Genomic DNA, 18,177 nt, shown 5'->3' with positions numbered 1-18,177 from the left:
GGGGATTATGGGTGGTGGAATAGGTTAGCTAGACAGAGGGGTGGGATTGGCTGCAGCTGATTAGAACAGTTATGGGAATGATAGCATTTGGAATTTGTGGGATGTTGGCTGAAGAAAGTTTGGGACAGGCATTAACAGAAAGGGCTATTTTCTGGGAAGGGCAAAGGGGGCCTTGTTATCTGTGGGGCATAGACTGTGGGAATTGGAGGGGGGGCTAGGTTTGGAAGAGGGTGATGTTTTAGGTTTTGGGGTTTTAATGTTTGGTTTGGGGAGGGCAGCTCTGATTTAAGCGCTGAATTTCTGATTATGTGTTTGCAATAAAGTTTTTGTTGTTTCAACACACTGGACTCATTGGTGTACAGAAATTCTGCATTTGCACAAAATGTACCCTTTCTTCTCTCCTCAGCCCTCAGCTCCATTCCCAGCCATAAAAACAGAGGCAAACACACATATATACTCAGAGAGACAGAGCTATATGTACAAAGCAGAGCCTTCCCAGCCTTTCCCTCCTGAGTCTAGCTCTGCAGCTTGGGCTCCATTCCGGAAGGAAGGAAAAAAGGCCGTAGTCCTTCCCTTCTTCCAAAGGCCGACAATGGAATAAACGGCAGCAGCAGCAAAGGCCTTACGATCCCTGCGCATGCTGAGAAGGGGTCTTTGGGGCATCTGTGCATGCAGACTCTCAGCCCCTGAAGCTGCTCTGAGGGCGGGAAGTGGGGAGAGCCCTCATTCATTTGGGGGAATCTCATGGTTCTGGGATCACGCTGAAAGGGCCTTGGACCCCCTTGAAGCAATGTATGTTAAAAGAGGAGAAGGAAGGAATAAAGGAATGAAAGTGCCAAGGGAAGAGAAGCATAAAGGGACTGCTGAAGTCCGGGGGGGGGGGGGGGGTGGAGATCTGAGACCTGATTAGGCACCTTCCTCCCGGAACCCATTATTAGAGCCTTCCACAGCTCACTATGATACTTTAAATGACTATTTCACAGATAATATCTCTCAGATAAGAGCCAAATTGGACATCAGCATTATTGCAGAGGCTATAAGTGAGGTGTCCATGAGTAAGATCATACTGGATCAATTTGAATCTGAGTACTGAGGATGTGGACAAGCTCCTTTTAAGTGTGAAGAGGAGAACTTGTCCTCCCGACCCTTGCCCTTTTTATATCACCTGAGATATATCATAGATGCATCTCTTAGTTAGGGCTATTTTCCATCATGCTTAGAAGAAGCTGTGCTACGGCCCTTTCTGGAAAAGCCCTCCCTAGATCCCTTGGACATGAACAATTACAGACCGGTCTCCCATCTTCCATTTCTAACCAACATAATTTTGAGGGCAGTTGCTCTTCATCTCCAAGCGGTCTTGGATGAAACAGATTATCTGGACCCATTTCAAACTGGCCTCAGGATGGGATACGGAGTCGAAACTGTTATGGTTGCCTTAGTAAATGATCTTTGCTTCAAGGTGGGATGTAACCTACCAAACATTAAGCTGTATTATTATGCAGCTTGTTTCAAATGGCTAGAAGAATGGTTTAAATTAGAAAACAAGAATGTATTGAATATAGAAAAGGCTAACCTGAATCTTGGTATACATGCATATATGTGGTATACAAAACCAAAATATAATAATGCTTTTAACCATCATGTTATAAGAAGATCATTGCTTAAAGTATGGTATAAAATGAGACATCAATTTTGGGTGTCATTGCAAGAAGCCTATTACAATAGAACAAAGGACAAAGATACTTCATGGCTAAGATATGGAGATTTAATGAACAAAACACCAGAAGGAAAATACAATATGAAATCTATGGAAGAAGTTAACGAAAGAGGAAACATGAAGGATTGGTTTTTATACAACTAATTAAACAATCGTTTTAAGGCAGATAATAAAGCTCCTGAGTTAACGATGGATAACAATGAAATAGATAAAATTATGATGGTAAACACATATCCAAATGTTATAAACTATTAAAAGAAAGAGATCTAGAAGATGAAATTATTAAACACAGCATGGTAAGATGGGCACATGATATAAATAAATCTATAACTATAGAGGAACGGGAAAATCATGAAAAGGAACAAATAAACAGGGCCAAGTGGGAATGGGGCCTTTGTGAAGGTGGGGAACTGACCTTCCTGGTGCTGGACCTCCAGGTGAGCAATGCATTGGGCAAGGAGTCCCTCTCGCTCATCGCCTGCAGCCTCTGGTTCCGCTGGAGGCAGGGCCTCTTCTCCAGCATCACCTGGAACAATGTTCTGGAACCAGAACAATGGACAACAATAGATGGATGTGTGCATATATGTATATACGTGGAGGCATCTCTATCTAAGTGCACTCAGACTTATACCTTAATCTGAACACCTAGTGGCTGCAGAAATGAGCTCCAGTGCCTGAAGGCAACTCATAACCGTTGCAAGTCTCTAAACATAAATCTTGCATAGAACATGTCTTTGCATACATAACCATAGATATCTGTCTGAACGTGTGCATCTTCACACACACGTACTTACATACATATGTGTATGTATATATAATTATATTTTATATATACATAAATGTGTGTGTATATATATATATCATATATATATATATATATATTAACTCTGTGTGTGTGTGTGTGTGTGTGTACATATATATACAGTGGACCCTTGTTATACGCTGGGGTTTGGTTCCAAGATCCACCGTGTATAACAAAATCTGTGTATGCTCAAGTCCGATTAAATATAATGGCAGAACAAAATGGTGTCCCTTATAAAAAGTGGAAAATCAAGGTTTGATATTTGAAATTTATACTTTTTTGGAACATTTTCAAACTGTGTATGCTTGAATCCGTGTATAATAAATCCATGTATAAGGAGGGCTGACTGTATATATTCATAAGCCAACCTTCAGGGTGATGGCGTGGACTCCCATTGTCTTCCTCCTCCGGGCGAGGTGGACTCCGCATGGCTGCCCTGTGACGCCTCCCCTGGCGTTCAGTGTGGAGGAAAGAGGAACAGGAGACACAAGTGCAGAAATGAGCTCAGGTGCCTCAAGACAACCAATCATAGCACCCCAGTACAGGAAATGTCAACAACCAAGACTCACCCGCAATGGCATTGAGGTCCAATATAGGATGCCCAGCCAGCATCCAGAGATGCCACATCTCATAAAAAACCGGAGGTTTGTGTCATGGTGCGCAGCTGTTGCCATGCTCGCGCATGGCAAGATAGAAGGCTGTCCTCATCACCTTCACTTTGGAGGCCACCTGCTTCTGTGACCTCTCAGACCCCTTCTCCTCATCTTTCTGGCAATCTTTGAGTAGTTTGCCCTCTTAGGGTGGGATGTGGACCCTATTATGAGGTCCAGGTCCACATTCCTCTCCAGACAGTGATAGAGGTACTGGGCCCCCCATCTGTCCAGCGATTCCACTCTCTGGGCATTGTCTCTGGGCAGAGTAAAGCAAAGCACACTACCAATACTCCCAGCCTTAGGACCCAAAACTCACCTCAGGAGTTTGGGCCTGTGAGGGTCAACCTTTCTATTGTGGCAGATGCTTGGGACTTTTGTTATCCCACCACTGCCACCAAAATATGTTTGAGGCACACCAAAGATTTTAAACTATAGGTAGCATTGCTGTTTTTAACCTCACCATGAGTAGGGTTGCCATAACCCTCCTGCCGGCGGGACATTCCCGGTTTTTCACCACTAGGGGGCGTCCTTTCACGGTTTCCTCCTTGACTCCCGGTCTGTTGCCAATCTGGTGACTTTCACACCAAAATGGGTACTTTTCAGAGCCTTTGGTGTGATTTTGGTGCTTGGTTTTAATGGCAATTTTGAGAGTTGAAATAAGTTCCAATTATTTTTATTCAATTAGGGCTATGGTTTATTGCCATATTAACATTACAGGGACTTTTCAGGGATTTTGACTGAATATTTGGTGAGATACGGGGGGGGGGGGATTTGGTGAGTTTTGGCCAAACGTTTGGGGAATTATCTTCGAGGCTTGTTGGAGGTTGCCAGACTCAGGAAGAGGAGCTCATCCTCTGTTTGGTCCCAGCAAGGCAGCAGGGGGGGGAGAGGGCCATTTCCTTTGGCACCGAGGAGGAGGAGGAAGAGGAGGAGGAGGAGGAGGAGGAGGAGGAGGAGGTGCGTGGCCATTTTCAATATTTATGTTGCCCCTGTGTATTTTTTCTAACTTTGACTGCCAGGGCTCAATGCTCTGGAAGTCTGGTGTCTGTGAGGCATTTTTAGCCTTCTCTGTTGGAGAGCTCTGGTGCCACAATCAACTACAATTCCCAGGATTCCATAGCACTGAGCCCTGGCAGTCAAAGCAGTGTGTTTTGGACACAGACATCCTCCTTTTGTGAGTTAATGAATGAATCCAGTCCCTAGCCTTTCTATCTCTCTCACACTCTGCAGGAGTAATAACCCACTTTGAGACTGCTTTAACTCAGTGCTAGGGAATCCTGGGAATGCTAGTGTTTGGGAGACATTGAGACTTCTCTGTCAGAGATGGCTCTGAGGCCACAATAGACTCCAATTCCCAGGATTCCCCAGCACTGAGCAGTCTAAAACTGGACCATTTCCTCAGTGCGGATGCACCTGAGGAGGAATTCTGGGCACTGCAGTTCAGCTACGTTTGGAGGGTTATGGGACTCCCTGTCAGAGATAGCTCTGGGGCCACAGTGTACTACAATTCCCAGCATTCCCAGCACTAACCCAGGACAGTTAATTCACTCTCAAACTGGATTATTTCCTCAGTGTGGCTGCAGCTTTGATGAGGAACTCTGGGCATTTCAGTCCAGCATTGTTTTATTCCTGCAGTGTCTTTTGGACCAGAGACAAGGTGACCAGGCATCCTCCTCCTTTTCCAGGACATGTCCTCTTCTGTCAAATTTCAAAATGTCCTCCATTTTGATCATGCCTAAGAAACATGCATTTATATTAACATTTTTTAAAAAGCATCAATTTTTTCGCCTGTCCTCCATTTATTAAAACTGTGTCCTACATTTGAAAATGTTGTCCTACATTTGTCCCGGTTTGGAGGTCCTGGCTTATGGCAACCCTAACCATGAGCCAAGTGATGTTTAAAATAAAAACGAAGGCTTATTGTAATACAGGATGGAATAAATATAACTCCTTTCAAAGCTTGTTCAATATGAATAAATAATTAGTGCTACCAAATTCCCTTCGAGGGCCCAAGCCCCATAGACTATCGACACAGTTAAGGTACGCAACCCATCCCTCTCTTTCCTAGAGTCTGTTTGCGACCCAAGTCCTTTCCTTTGGACTCAAGGAAAACCCCGTTTCCAGTCCCTCGGGAGGACTGCTAACAACCCAAGCCCTCACACTGCCTTGGCTACAGCCTTCCCCTCAGATCAAAAGTCCCAAATGTCAGTCTTCTCCAACTGACAGCCACCAGTTGGTTTTCCCCTCTTCTCATCCAGCACCTGATTGGCTGAGCTCTAGCTGCCTCTTCATTGGTCAGCTTGAGGCTCTATTCGCCACAGGGCCTTCCCACGAAAACTTTTTGCTGGACAGCAGATGGCGGTGTAGGAGGCTTTTGCGCATGCGCCAAAAAAAGCCACTATTGATGTGTTTTAATGAGAAATATAGATATAGATATATGGATTATATATGATGATAATACACACACACACACACAGAGTGGACCCTTGTTGTAGGCCGGGGTTTGGTTCCAAGATCCCCATTGTATAACAAAATACGGGGATGCTCAAGTCCCATTGACTATAATGAGAGAGCAAAATGGAGTCCGTAATAAAAACTGGAAAATCAAGGTTTGATATTTTATATTTATATTGTTGTGGAACTTTTTCTGGCCGTGTATAAAAAATCCATGTTTAGGAAGGGCAGACTGTATAAGTATAATATATAGAGGAATATATAAGTACATATAATATTATCAAAGTCAGTCCTAGTTAGGCATCAGAGAGTCCACAGAGGAGAGAAGCCATACAAATGCCAGCATTGTGGGAAATGTGTTTCATTGAAATCAAACCTAGTTAAACATCAGAGAGTCCACACAGGAGAGAAGCCATAGAAATGCCAGCATTGTGGGAAATGTGTTTCTATGAAGTCAAGCTCCATCACCTCCCTTGATCTTTCTAGGAAGGAGTTAAAGACCTTTCTCTTCCGACAAGCTTTCGCCCATGTGCCCTGATTACATGCTGTTCTCCCCTGATATGCAATGGTTCTAACTAGCTAGTTTGTCTTCTTTGGTTTTAACGTTTGTTGTAGATTTTAGAGTGTTTTAAAGTATTGGGTTATTTTTATGATGTTTTTATACGGTATGTTTTTATATTGCATATTGTGCTACATATTTTTCCTTTGCTGTACCCCGCTTTGATCTATTTTTGGAAAAGTGGGTTATAAATAACAATTATTATTATTATTATTATTATTAGTGAGACATCAGAGAGTCCAGACAGGAGAGAAGCCACAAAAATCCCAGTAGTGAACTAGCATTATTTTTGTCAGTAAGGAATGCAAAAATTATATTTCCAATTCAGAAAAGGCTGTTGTGATTTTGCTTTTACGGTTTGTCTGTCCATATGTCTGTTTATGTTTTAAAGTTATATTTTGTTAAGATTAGGTTTTAATTACTAATAGTAAAGATAATGGCTTTGGGTTGTAAATTTGGCTGGGGATTGTGGGTCATGGTATAGGTTAGGTAGAGGGGGGTTGGGATTTGTTGCATCTGGCTAGAATAAACACACACATTTATATATACTCTTCTACTTGCATACAATTTAAACATAAGCAAATGCATGGAGAAATATGGAGGTACATATGAATGCACATTGATGCACACATCTCACATTCTGGTCAACATCAGCATGTATATACAACCATAACTGTGTATACATTTACTTCCGGTCTTAACAGCATAACTGCCCTGCGATTACTGTAATTGGAAATTTATACTTTGTGATGTTTTTATGATATGTATTTTACACATGATTGGCTCCTGAGGACACTCTGAGGGCTGCCAATGGCTGGAATCCCCTCCCTCCCACCATCCCTGGCCCTGATTGGCTGGAATCCCCATCCCTCCCACCATCCTTGGCCCTGATTGGCTGGAATCCCAGTCCCTCCCACCATCCCTGGCCATTTTGTCTTTCCAGCGGCCATTTTGTTCTGCTTGTGACTGTGGGGAACAATGTTCCGGAACCTTCTCTGAGTCTCAGTTGAACAGAGGCTCCTCTTTCTCTCCTGAGGCTCCAGAGAGAGAAGGAGGCCAGGCTCCTTGGGCCAAAAGGAAGGCAGTGTGTCCCTTTGTGTGTCTTTTGTGTCTCTTTTCTGCTCCTTCTGGAGAACATGGGTTTTTAAAAGGGATCAGAAATAGGGAGGATAGTTTTAATACAATCCTTATTCTTATTCTTCACAAACATTGGGCTTTGGCTCCTAAGAGGAGGCTTGTCCCCCAAAAAAGGCCAAAAGTAGCTCCTTTGGGAGGTTTTAAAAGTCTCCCCAGTTTCCTTATTAAGAGATTTTCAGGGAAGAAGGAAAGAGACAGACCAGACCATCTCATATTATTACCAAAGAAACAAAGAAACAAACAAGAACAACAAAAATAAGGATTAGACAGAAAAAGAAACTCATTTTTTAAAAGTAAAGCCATTATTAGGAAGGTAAAAACAAGACTTTGGTGCTTCTGCCCTTTTACAACCAACTCAGGCTGTATCTGCAATGCAGAAATAATCCTGTTCTAACGTGTGTTAACTCTTCTGGCTCTATCCTGTGGAATCCTGGGATTTGTAGTTCGTTGTGGCACCAGATCTCTCTGGCAGAGAAGGCTAAGTGTCCCAAAGGAAAAAGCCCAGGATTCCATAGCACTGAGTGTTTAAAGCTGTGTCAAAGTGCCTTATTTCTGCAGTGTGGATGCAGACTTCTTGGGAAAGGGGCTGATGATGGATAAAAGCACTGGGGAACTCTGGAGGTTTCAGCAGATGTTTTATTTATTTATTTATTTATGATGCACTCATTTCACATCTAGCTGCAGGGACATAACCAGGGCCCTCTCCAATTCCCCATCCCCTAATCCCCCTCCACTCTAAGAAGGCATGGAATATCTGTTGTGTAGGGGAGCTGCGGTGAATCTATGATAGGTCCAGGGGGCTTTGTTTGGAGCACAGGGAGAAAGGGGAAGTCCACCTCTGCATCGGCCCAAAGGAGGCATATGTCACTTGCGTATCTCACAAGCAGGATACTGTTCTCTTTAGTCAACATTATTTCCTGTTCCAGATCAGAGTCTGATTTGCCAATAATGTATTGTTTTTTATCCATCAGGAAGAGCTTACTTAATTGTAAAAGAACCATGAAAGATCATAACCCTGATCATTAGGATCATCTCGTGTCTTTACTCTATAATCAGTTCTGTCCTTTTTTGAATCTCTGGTCTCTTTTCGCAGGAACTTCATCTCGGCCCCCTTGGACACAGCTTTGGGACACCAAGTGCAAGAGCACTAGGACCTAATGGCCAACACAGAGGCCAAGCGGAGGGAGTTCGGCTCTAACAGAAAGAGGATGCAGAGATACAAGAATGCTTTGGTGAGTTGAGTTCTTGACTATTTGTTTCATCTGTGTCACTGCTGGGCCAGCTCTTGAAAGCAGGTGGAGAACATACTCTCCCAATTTAGCAGAGACAGTCCTGGTTAATCCTCTGTCACCTGACTTTTTCAGGGGCTTTTAAAAATGTCCTGGTTGCTCTCTCCTCCTCCCACTTTCCCCCTTCTCAGCTCACTTTAATTCCTGTATGCCATTCAGTTTTCACCCCATCAACTCAAAAGTGGGGAAAGGAGAGAAAAGAAGGAAGCGGGGAATTGCCCTTCCCAGGAGGCTGAAGCAAAAGCAAATTGCTGTGCCCTTCCTAGCTTGTGTGATCTTCCTCATAAATAACTTTGGCCATCTCCACCGCCTTCTGGATTACTTGTCCACATGTGTCTTGCTTTTCCAATCTGTGAAAAGTTGGGGGATATGGGAGAACATCTCTGGATCTAAATATGGGGTGGGCCCAGTGGCCCTCAAGCCCAGAGTGTTTCCCACAAATGTTTTTTTAATAATGACATTTGGTTCTAAAATTTGGCAAGAAATGGCTAAATGCACCATAATTCTTTTGTGGTTAAATATACTATATGTGTTGGGATAGTCAGTATCCTAATCCATCCTCAGTATTCCAGACATGGCCTAAATTATATTTTTATTATATTGAAAGGATTCAAGACAAACTGATCTCACAGGTAGTAGCTTTTTTCTTGCGGACAGCATTTAAAATTTATTTCCTGGACTGAATTCTGAAGTGATGAAATAATATTTGGATGCACCATGTGCTTTCCTCCCCTTTTGCTTAGTCACGCTCTGGATGAGGGCTATTTTCTGTTGCAGGTGACTTTTGCGGATGTGGCTGTATATTTCACTGAGGAGGAATGGAAACTGTTGACGAAGAAGCAGAGACTTATGTACAATTATATAATGATGGAGAATTATGAGAATGTGGCCTCTGTGGGTAAGGAACCGGAATCCACTAGCATTATAGAATCATAGAGTTGGAATAGACCACAAGGGCCATCCAGTTCAACCCACTTCTGCCATGCAGGAATACACATTCCAAGCACCATCCAGCCTCTGTTTAAAGGCCTCCAAAGAAGACGACTCCACTAAACTCTAAGGGAGTATATATCACTGTGGAAGAGCTCTTACTACATAATTTTTTACGGCACACAACAGTATGGCAGTGGGGAAGGGGAAAAGTTCAGTAGATCTTCATTCTCCCTCCTCACCATAGAAATTCACTGGCTGACCTTGGGCAAGTCTCTTGCTCTCAGCTTCAACTGCAACTCCTAGGTATTCCTTCATGGTAGGTTTTATCCATGGCAGAATTCCTGCTATTGCACTCCAACCTGCCCCTTCTTCTCTTTTGTGAGGCTCACACTCTCTCAGCCTCAGAGGCAGTACATGGCCAACTCTCCCTCTGAACCTCTTCCATGGTGATGGTAAGGGCCAAACCTATCATGCAATGATAACAATAATAGTAATAATAGGTAAGGAGAATGCAGAACATCCATGAGTGACAGAGTGTGACTTACCCATTGAGACCCTGTGGATTTACATGGCTGAGCTGGGATTAGAACTCTAGCCTCCCAGTTCACCATAGAAATTCACTGGTATTCCTTCATGGTAGGTTTTATCCATGGCAGAATTCCTGCCATCGCACCCCACTCTGTTCCTTCTTGAGGATTCCTGCTTGGCAGAAGAGCATTGCCACTTGGCACCCCACCCCTCCCCTTCTCATCTGTGAGGGCCACACTGTCTTAGCTTCAGGGCATCCCATGGCAAAACTCCTCTTTTTGTCCCATCTTCCAGTGCCATCCTGATGTTGAACAGGGGTCAGACTACATGTCCTCTAGGATACCATGTATTCCTATATATTACTTCATAGAAGAAGGGGGTTGGACTGGATGGTCCTTGAGGGTCCCCTCAACTCTAGCATTTCTTGTTGGGGCTTCACAGTTTATTTGTTGAGACTGGGCTTTTCCCCCCCTTTTGTGTGTGTGCCTTCAGGTTTTTTTAAGCATAGGAATGTTCTTTAAACATCTGCCAAACTTCCTTTTGACATGGTAATTGAGTTGGAAATGCAAAGTAATTAGTGTAATTATTCGACTTGTCTTTTATTGTCATTCGAGAAATCTGTGAAAAATATTTCGCTGGCTGCTGAAAGGGAGAGAAGAAATCACCTTTTGAAAGGGGGATTTGTGGAATGAATATTTTTAAAAGAAATTCTCATCAAGTTCTCAATGAACAAGAAGAAAAACATGGGTTTCTCAAATCACTAGTTACCTGCTCCTAATAATGCAAATATTTGCAAGCTCTCCTCTCAGAGTTCCATGAACTTGACTATCTCTTGTACATACAACTCCAATCCAATCCACACCAAGCCGCATGTGAGCTGTATACTGTATTGGTTGTGAGTCATCTCCTGGAGCCAAACAGCATGAAGGGACCTCTGCAGTTAGCTTCCATCATGCCTTGGGCTCTGACTCAGGACTCTATGGCAGTCTCACAGGATATGATGCCACCTGTCAATCAAAATTTTTCTACACATGTTTAATAGAATATCCTTTGTCTGACTATCTGCTTTCACTGAGTCCCTTAAGGAAATTCCCCTCCAATCTCTTCTTTGTTAACTCCTATAAGTAAGTATACAATCGTTCTATGGATTTAGGGGCATAAGCAGCAGGGCCATGCTTGGGTTACTCACAGAAACTTTCTTAATTTTATCTCTAATAAGGAGGGGTTAATGAGAGCTAAATCATAGCGTAACAACCTCCTCGATTAAGTCTGACTTTCAGTCTCATATGTCATTGTCTTTCTTTACAGAAGAACATTTGAGTCATGAGAGAGTCCACACAGGAAACAAGTCACATAAATGCCAGCATTGTAGGAAACGTTTTGTTTATGAGTCAATTCTTGTCAGGCACCAGAGAGTCCACACAGGAGAGAAGCCGTACAAATGCCAGCATTGTGGGAAATGTTTTTCTATGAAGTTATACCTAGTGTCGCATCAGAGAGTCCACACTGGACAGGAGCCATACAAATGCCAGCATTGTGTGAAATGTTTTTCTACGAAGTCATACCTAGTGACACATAAGAGAGTCCACACTGGACAGAAGCCCTACAAATGCCAGCATTGTGGGAAATGTTTTTCTACGAAGTCACACCTAGTGATAGTTCAGAGAGTCCACACAGGAGAGAAGCCATACAAATGCCAGCATTGTGGGAAATGTTTTTCTACGAAGTCACACCTAGTGATACATCAGAGAGTCCACACAGGAGAGAAGCCATACAAATGCCAGCATTGTGGGAAATGTTTTTGTACGAAGTCATACCTAGTGATACATCAGAGAGTCCACACAGGAGAGAAGCCGTACAAATGCCAGCATTGTGGGAAATGTTTTTCTATGAAGTCATACCTAGTGTCGCATCAGAGAGTCCACACAGGAGAGAAGCCATACAAATGCCTGCATTGTGGCAAATGTTTTTGTACAAAGTCAAGCTTAGTGACACATCTGAGAATCCACACAGGAGAGAAGCCATACAAATGCCTGCATTGTGGGAAATGTTTTTCTACGACGTCATACCTAGTGACACATAAGAGAGTCCACACTGGACAGAAGCCCTACAAATGCCAGCATTGTGGGAAATGTTTTTCTACGAAGTCACACCTAGTGATAGTTCAGAGAGTCCACACAGGAGAGAAGCCATACAAATGCCAGCATTGTGGGAAATGTTTTTCTACGAAGTCACACCTAGTGATACATCAGAGAGTCCACACAGGAGAGAAGCCACACAAATCCCAGTAGTGAACTAATATTATTTTTGTCCATAATACAAAAAATATATTTTAATCCAGTGGTGATAAGAAAAGGCTCTTTTGATTTTGCTTGTAAGATTTGTCTGTCCATATGCCTGTATATGTTTTAAAATTGTATTTTGTTAAGTTTAGGTTTTCATTGCTAATAGTATATGTAGATAATTACTTTGGGTTGTAAATTTGGCTGAGGATTGTGGGTCATGGTATAGGTTAGGTAGTTGGGGGTCTGGGATTTGTTATAGCTGGCTAGAATAGTCAGGGGAATGATAGCTTTTGCAATGTGTGGGATGTTGGCTGAAAAAAGTTGGAGGCTGATATTAACAGAAAGGGCTAGTTTGTGGGAATGGCAAAGGGGGGGCTTGTTTCCTGTGGGGCATAGACTGGGGGAATTGGAGGTGGGGGCTAGGTTTGGAAGAGGGTGGAGTTTTAGGTTTTGGGGTTTTAATGTATTGTTTGGATTGGAGTAGGCAGTTCTGGCTTAAACACTGAATTTCTATGTCTTTTCAATAAAGTTCTTTGCTGTTTCAAGACACCGGACTCTTTGATGCACAGAAGTTCTGAATTTGCCCCAAACTAACCCTTTGTTCTCTCCTCAGTCCTCAGCTCCATTTCCAGCCATAGGAACAGCAAAGGCAAACACACACAAACATACAGAATACACTGAGAGACTTTATTTCCAAAGCAGAGCCTTCCTTTCCTGCCATTGCGGCCTCTTCGAAGTCTCCTCAAAAGAAGGAAGGAAGAGGAGGTCGCTAACCCCCCAGCACACTCCTTCCCTTCCCTCAAAGGCCACCAGTGGAATAAAACAGCAGCATGAGTAAGGCCCTGGCGATCCCTGCACAGGATCAGAAGGGGTCTTTGGATGTATGTTTGCATGCACAGTTTCAACCCTAAAGCCCTTGCTGCCCTCACAGTCTGTTCTGAGGGAGGGAAGGATGGAAATTGGGGGAAACCCTCCTTCATTTAGAGGAATGGCTGGAATGTCTTCTGGGGTGCGGGGTGGGGGGTGGGAATTATAAGAAGGAAGGAAGCCCCTCTTTTCCCCCCAAAGAAAGGCAAGGGGCCTGCCAGGCTCCTCTCCCTCTTTCCTTCCCTGCCCCCTCCTCGGGGGATTCCTTGGGGCCCAGGTACTTGAGGGATTATTATGACAAAAGGCGGCAAATCTAGGACAAAGCAATGAGGAGGGAGGCAAACAGACATCTGGCCATCCCCTGGCAACCTGGGAACTAGTCTTAAAGGCCCACAGGATCCGAAGAGAAGCATAAAGGGACTGCTGAAGCAGGGGGTGGGGAGAATCTGGGACCTGACTCAGGCACCTTCCCCCCAGAACCCATTATTAGAGCCTTCCACAGCACACTGTGATGTGATTTTATCTGCAAAATGGTCATTTAAAGCATCACAGTGAGCCGTGGAAGGCTCTAATAATGGGTTCTGGGGGGAAGATGCAAGACCCACGTTGGACACCGACATTATTGCAGAGGCTATAGGTGAGGTGTCCAGTGACTGTGAATAAGATCATACTGGATCAACTGGAATCTGTGAGTACTAAAGATGTGGATAAGCTCCTTGGAAATGAGAAGACAACTTGCCCTTGGGGTGTTATAAGAAGGAAGGAAACCCCTCTTCTTCTCCCAAAGAAAGGCAGGGGGCCTGCCAGGTCTCCTCTCCCTCTTTCGTTCCCTTCCCCCTACTAGGAGGATTCCTTGGGTCCCAGGTACTTGGGGGGTTATTATGAGAATAGATGCTGTGGGGACCATTGGAGAGAGGCATGGCCATGGAGGGGAGGGGGTTTTGGACTTCATCTCCCAGAAGCCTCAGCCAATCACCGCACACATGCAAATTTCCTTCCTACCTCAGTAGTCTACAGTCAATCTGAATAGACTTCCAGAGTCCCACAAAGGCTCCTCCTTCCTCTTTGTCCCTCAGCCAATCACCATCCACATGCAAATTTCCTTCCTACCTCAGTAGTCTACAGTCAATCTGAATAGACTTCCAGAGTCCCACAAAGGCTCCTCCTTCCTCTTTGTCCCTCAGCCAATCACCATCCACATGCAAATTTCCTTCCTAACTCATAATGCCCTCCCTGACAGCTTGGCCAATGATCTGAGATTCTGGGAGCTGAAGTCCAAAACATCTGGAGGGCTGGAGTTTGAGGACCCCTGATTTAAATGCTAAGACCTGACTTGGATGCCAGCATTATTGCAGAGGCCATAGGTCAGGTGTCCGGTGACTCTGTGAATAAGATCATACTGGATCAATTTGAATCTGTGAGTACTAAGGAGGTGGTCACGCTCCCTGGAAATGAGAAGAAGACAACTTGCCCTCTGGATCCTTGCCCTTCATGGCTGGTCCTCCAAGGAGGAGATGCACTTAGGACTCACCTGAGATATATCATAGATGCTTCTCTTAGGGAGGGCTATTTTCCATCTGGCTTAAAAGAATCGATGTTACGGCTGTTTATGGAAAAGCCCTCCCTAGATCCCTTGGAGATGAACAATTACAGACCGGTCTCCCATCTTCTATTTCTAAGCAACTTGATTGAGAGGACAGTTGCTCTTCATCTCCAAGTGGTCCTGGGGAAAACAGATTATCTGGACCCATTTCAAACTGGCTTCAGGATGGGATACGGAGTCAAAACTGTTATGGTCGCCTTAGTAGATGACCTTTGCTTGAGCATCGACATGTGAAGTGTGACCCTGTTGATGCTTTTGGATCTCTCAGCAGCCTTCGATACAGTCGACCATGGCATCCTTATGGAAAGCCTGAGGGAATTGGAGATCGGGTGCAATGCGTTGTGGTGGTTCTGGTCCTATCTCTCAAGCAGATTCCAGATGGAGATGCTTGGGGACAGTTGCTCCTCTAAAAGGGAGCATAAATCTGACGTTCCTCGGGGCGTCGTCCTGTCACTAATGCTGTTTTTTCTTAAACCTTAAAAAACAACTTCAAAAATTCAAGGTCACATGGGATGTAAAAGGGCAACATTACATAAAAACAGGATGGACTCAGAAGACAGAGATACCTTCTTTGCACCAGTTCAGTCCTCAAAAGGGAATCCTATTACAAAGGAAGGCCCACTTCTGCTCCAATGTGGTTGAGATCAGATATAAGTGGGACCATCGTTCTTCAAAAGGCAGAGGAAGAGTCACCCCGCAACCTTCTAGATTGATCAATGAGCTTTTCCATAAACCAAAAATCCCAAAATCGAGACCACCAATCAGTCATATTGACCTTTCTAGTTTTCCTAGCCCTGGCAATTTCAATCCTGGCCAATGCCAACAAAAATACAACAATATCTTTATTGTGTAATGTCTTGTTTTCATTAATAAACATTGAAAGCAATAAAAGTTCTGGAGAAGGGACAATCTTTTGATCACTGATTTCTGAAACTAAGTTAACTACTGAATGCCAAAATGCAAATACACTTGGACAGTCGTACCACATCTGCAGGAAGGTACCTCTAGTATTACATCCTCTCCAACAGCATAGGTGGGGTTCTTAATAAGGCCTGCAAGTTGTCATGGTGTCAGGTACCATCTATGCACAACTTTAAGGATGCTTTCTTTTAATGCTGTTTAACATCTACATGAAACCTCTGCGAGAGATCATCCAGAGGCATGGGGCGGGATGCTATCAGTATCCTCATGACACCCAGAGATATCTCAGCGGCATCTCCCCTCTGAATGAATGTCTTGGGGCAGTAATGGGCTGGATGAGGAAAAACAGACGGAAAATGAATCCAGATTAAACAGAGGTGCTGATTGTTGGAGGTCCTAATCCAGGTATGGAGGTTTGCCAACTGGTCCTGGAAGCGGTTGCACTTCCCCTAAAGGATTGTGTTTGGGGGTGCTCCTGAATCTGTCGCTCCAGATGCCATCTCAGATAGATGTGACAGCAAGGAGTGCCTGTTATCAGCTTTGGTTGATACGCCAACTGCGTCTCTTCCTGGAACCTGAGGACATGAAAACTATGATGCATGTGCTGATAACCTCATGCCTTGACTTCCTACATAGGGCTATCCTTGCACTTAGTATGGAAACTTCAACTAATCCAAAATATGGCAGCCAGAGTGGTCACTGGAATATCTAGAGGTGTCCATATCAGACCTATAATGGCTGCTCATTAATTTCCTGAGACAGTACAAGGTCTTGGTTATAACCTTTAAAGCCCTCCATGGCTTGGGTCCATCTTACTTACGGGATACCCTTCTCCCATACAATCTGCCCCACACTTTGAGGTCCTCTAGTAAAAACTTACTGCAGCCAGCAATAACAAGGCTCTCTGCAGTTACACAAAGGACCTTCTCCCAAGATATGGAACAGCCTCCAGAAGAGATCCGATATATCACCAGTCTTTAAGGCTTTAAAAAGCTCATCAAGACATATCTCTTTCCAGATTAGCATTCCAGCAATCTCTTATTAATTGAATTGTTCAGCAACTGCTCTAACTGCTTTTGCCCTATTTTTAATAATTGTTTTCATAATTGATTAAGAATTTAATTGTATTTTATTGTGGATGGGAGGAATTGGGAGGGTTTGGGACCCAACAATGACAAGTTGTTATTGTGTTTTACCAGTGCTTTTACTGTTAGCCGCTTTGATCTGTTTTTAGAAGCCTTTAGAAGCCTTTGAGGCACCCTTGTCACATGTGAGGGTTGCCTGGTAGGCAGTGTGCCCACACAGCTGGCAACCCTCGCAAGTGACGAGGGCGCCGCAGCTGCAGCACACCCACCATACGTGGCGCATAATGGTGACATTGCAGATGTGCCACCTCCAAACAGGGAGGCGCAACTGCAATGTACCCTCACCATCGCTGGCACTTCAGGGCGGCAGAAGTGCAGTGCAAAAAGGAGCCACTTCTGCGCACTCCTTTTTTGCTCCGCAACAGCACTCCTCAATTCGTTTGTTGCGGCGCTTCTACGGAGAAAAGAGTAGGGCCAGGGACGCGCCTCTTTCTGGCGGCCTGTACCCCGCCTTAGTATGTTTCACAAGTTTTATTGCTTGTGAATATTTGTATTTTGTCAGGTCCCTTAATTGTATCTGTGTTATTGTTGTTGGTCCTATATGGTTTTTTTCCCTTTTAGCACCAAAGTTTAAAAAATGTAGTATCCTGGAATCTAGAAAGCATATCCAGGAGAAGGTGTTTTGGCCACACTGTACACAATAACATCCAAAATGCACAAAACAGTGGTGCCTTTCTTCTGTTTGATTTTTAACACTTTTGATCATAGAATTGTAGAGTTGGAAGAGACCGCAGGGGCCATCCAGTCCAACGCCATTCTGCCATGCAGGAACTTTCAATCAAAGCATCCCTGACAGATGGCCATCCAACCTCTGTTTAAAGACTTCCAAGGAGGAAGACTCCACCAAAATCTCTGAGGGGATTTGTTCCACTGTCGAACAGCCCTTACTGTCAGGAAGTTCCTCCTAATGTTGAGCTGGAATCTCTTTTCCTGTAGCTTGTATCCATTGCTCTGGGTCCTAGTCTCTGGAGCAGCAGAAAACAAGCTTGCTCTCTCCTCAATATGACATCCCGTCAAGTATTTAAACAGGGCTATCATATCACCTCTTAACTTTCTCTTCCCCAGATTAAACATCCCCAGCTATTTAAGGTGTTCCTCATAGGGCATGGTTTCCAGACCCTTGACCATTTTAGTTGTCCTCCTGATAAAAATCTGATAAAGAAGACCCTCTATTTTTTCATGATGATGAGGATGAGGATGAGGATGGACCTCTCTATCTACAGATTTCTTGACCCATGGATTGAACCATCCAAAGCTTGAAAACATAGGAAAACAATGTAAATT

This window comes from Sceloporus occidentalis, unplaced genomic scaffold, assembly GCF_023333645.1.
Source record: "Sceloporus occidentalis isolate IW3139 unplaced genomic scaffold, rSceOcc1.0.p SCAF_57, whole genome shotgun sequence".
NCBI lineage: Eukaryota > Metazoa > Chordata > Lepidosauria > Squamata > Phrynosomatidae > Sceloporus > Sceloporus occidentalis.
The sequence above is the reverse complement of the archived record's forward strand: the minus strand, read 5'-3'. Positions refer to the sequence as shown.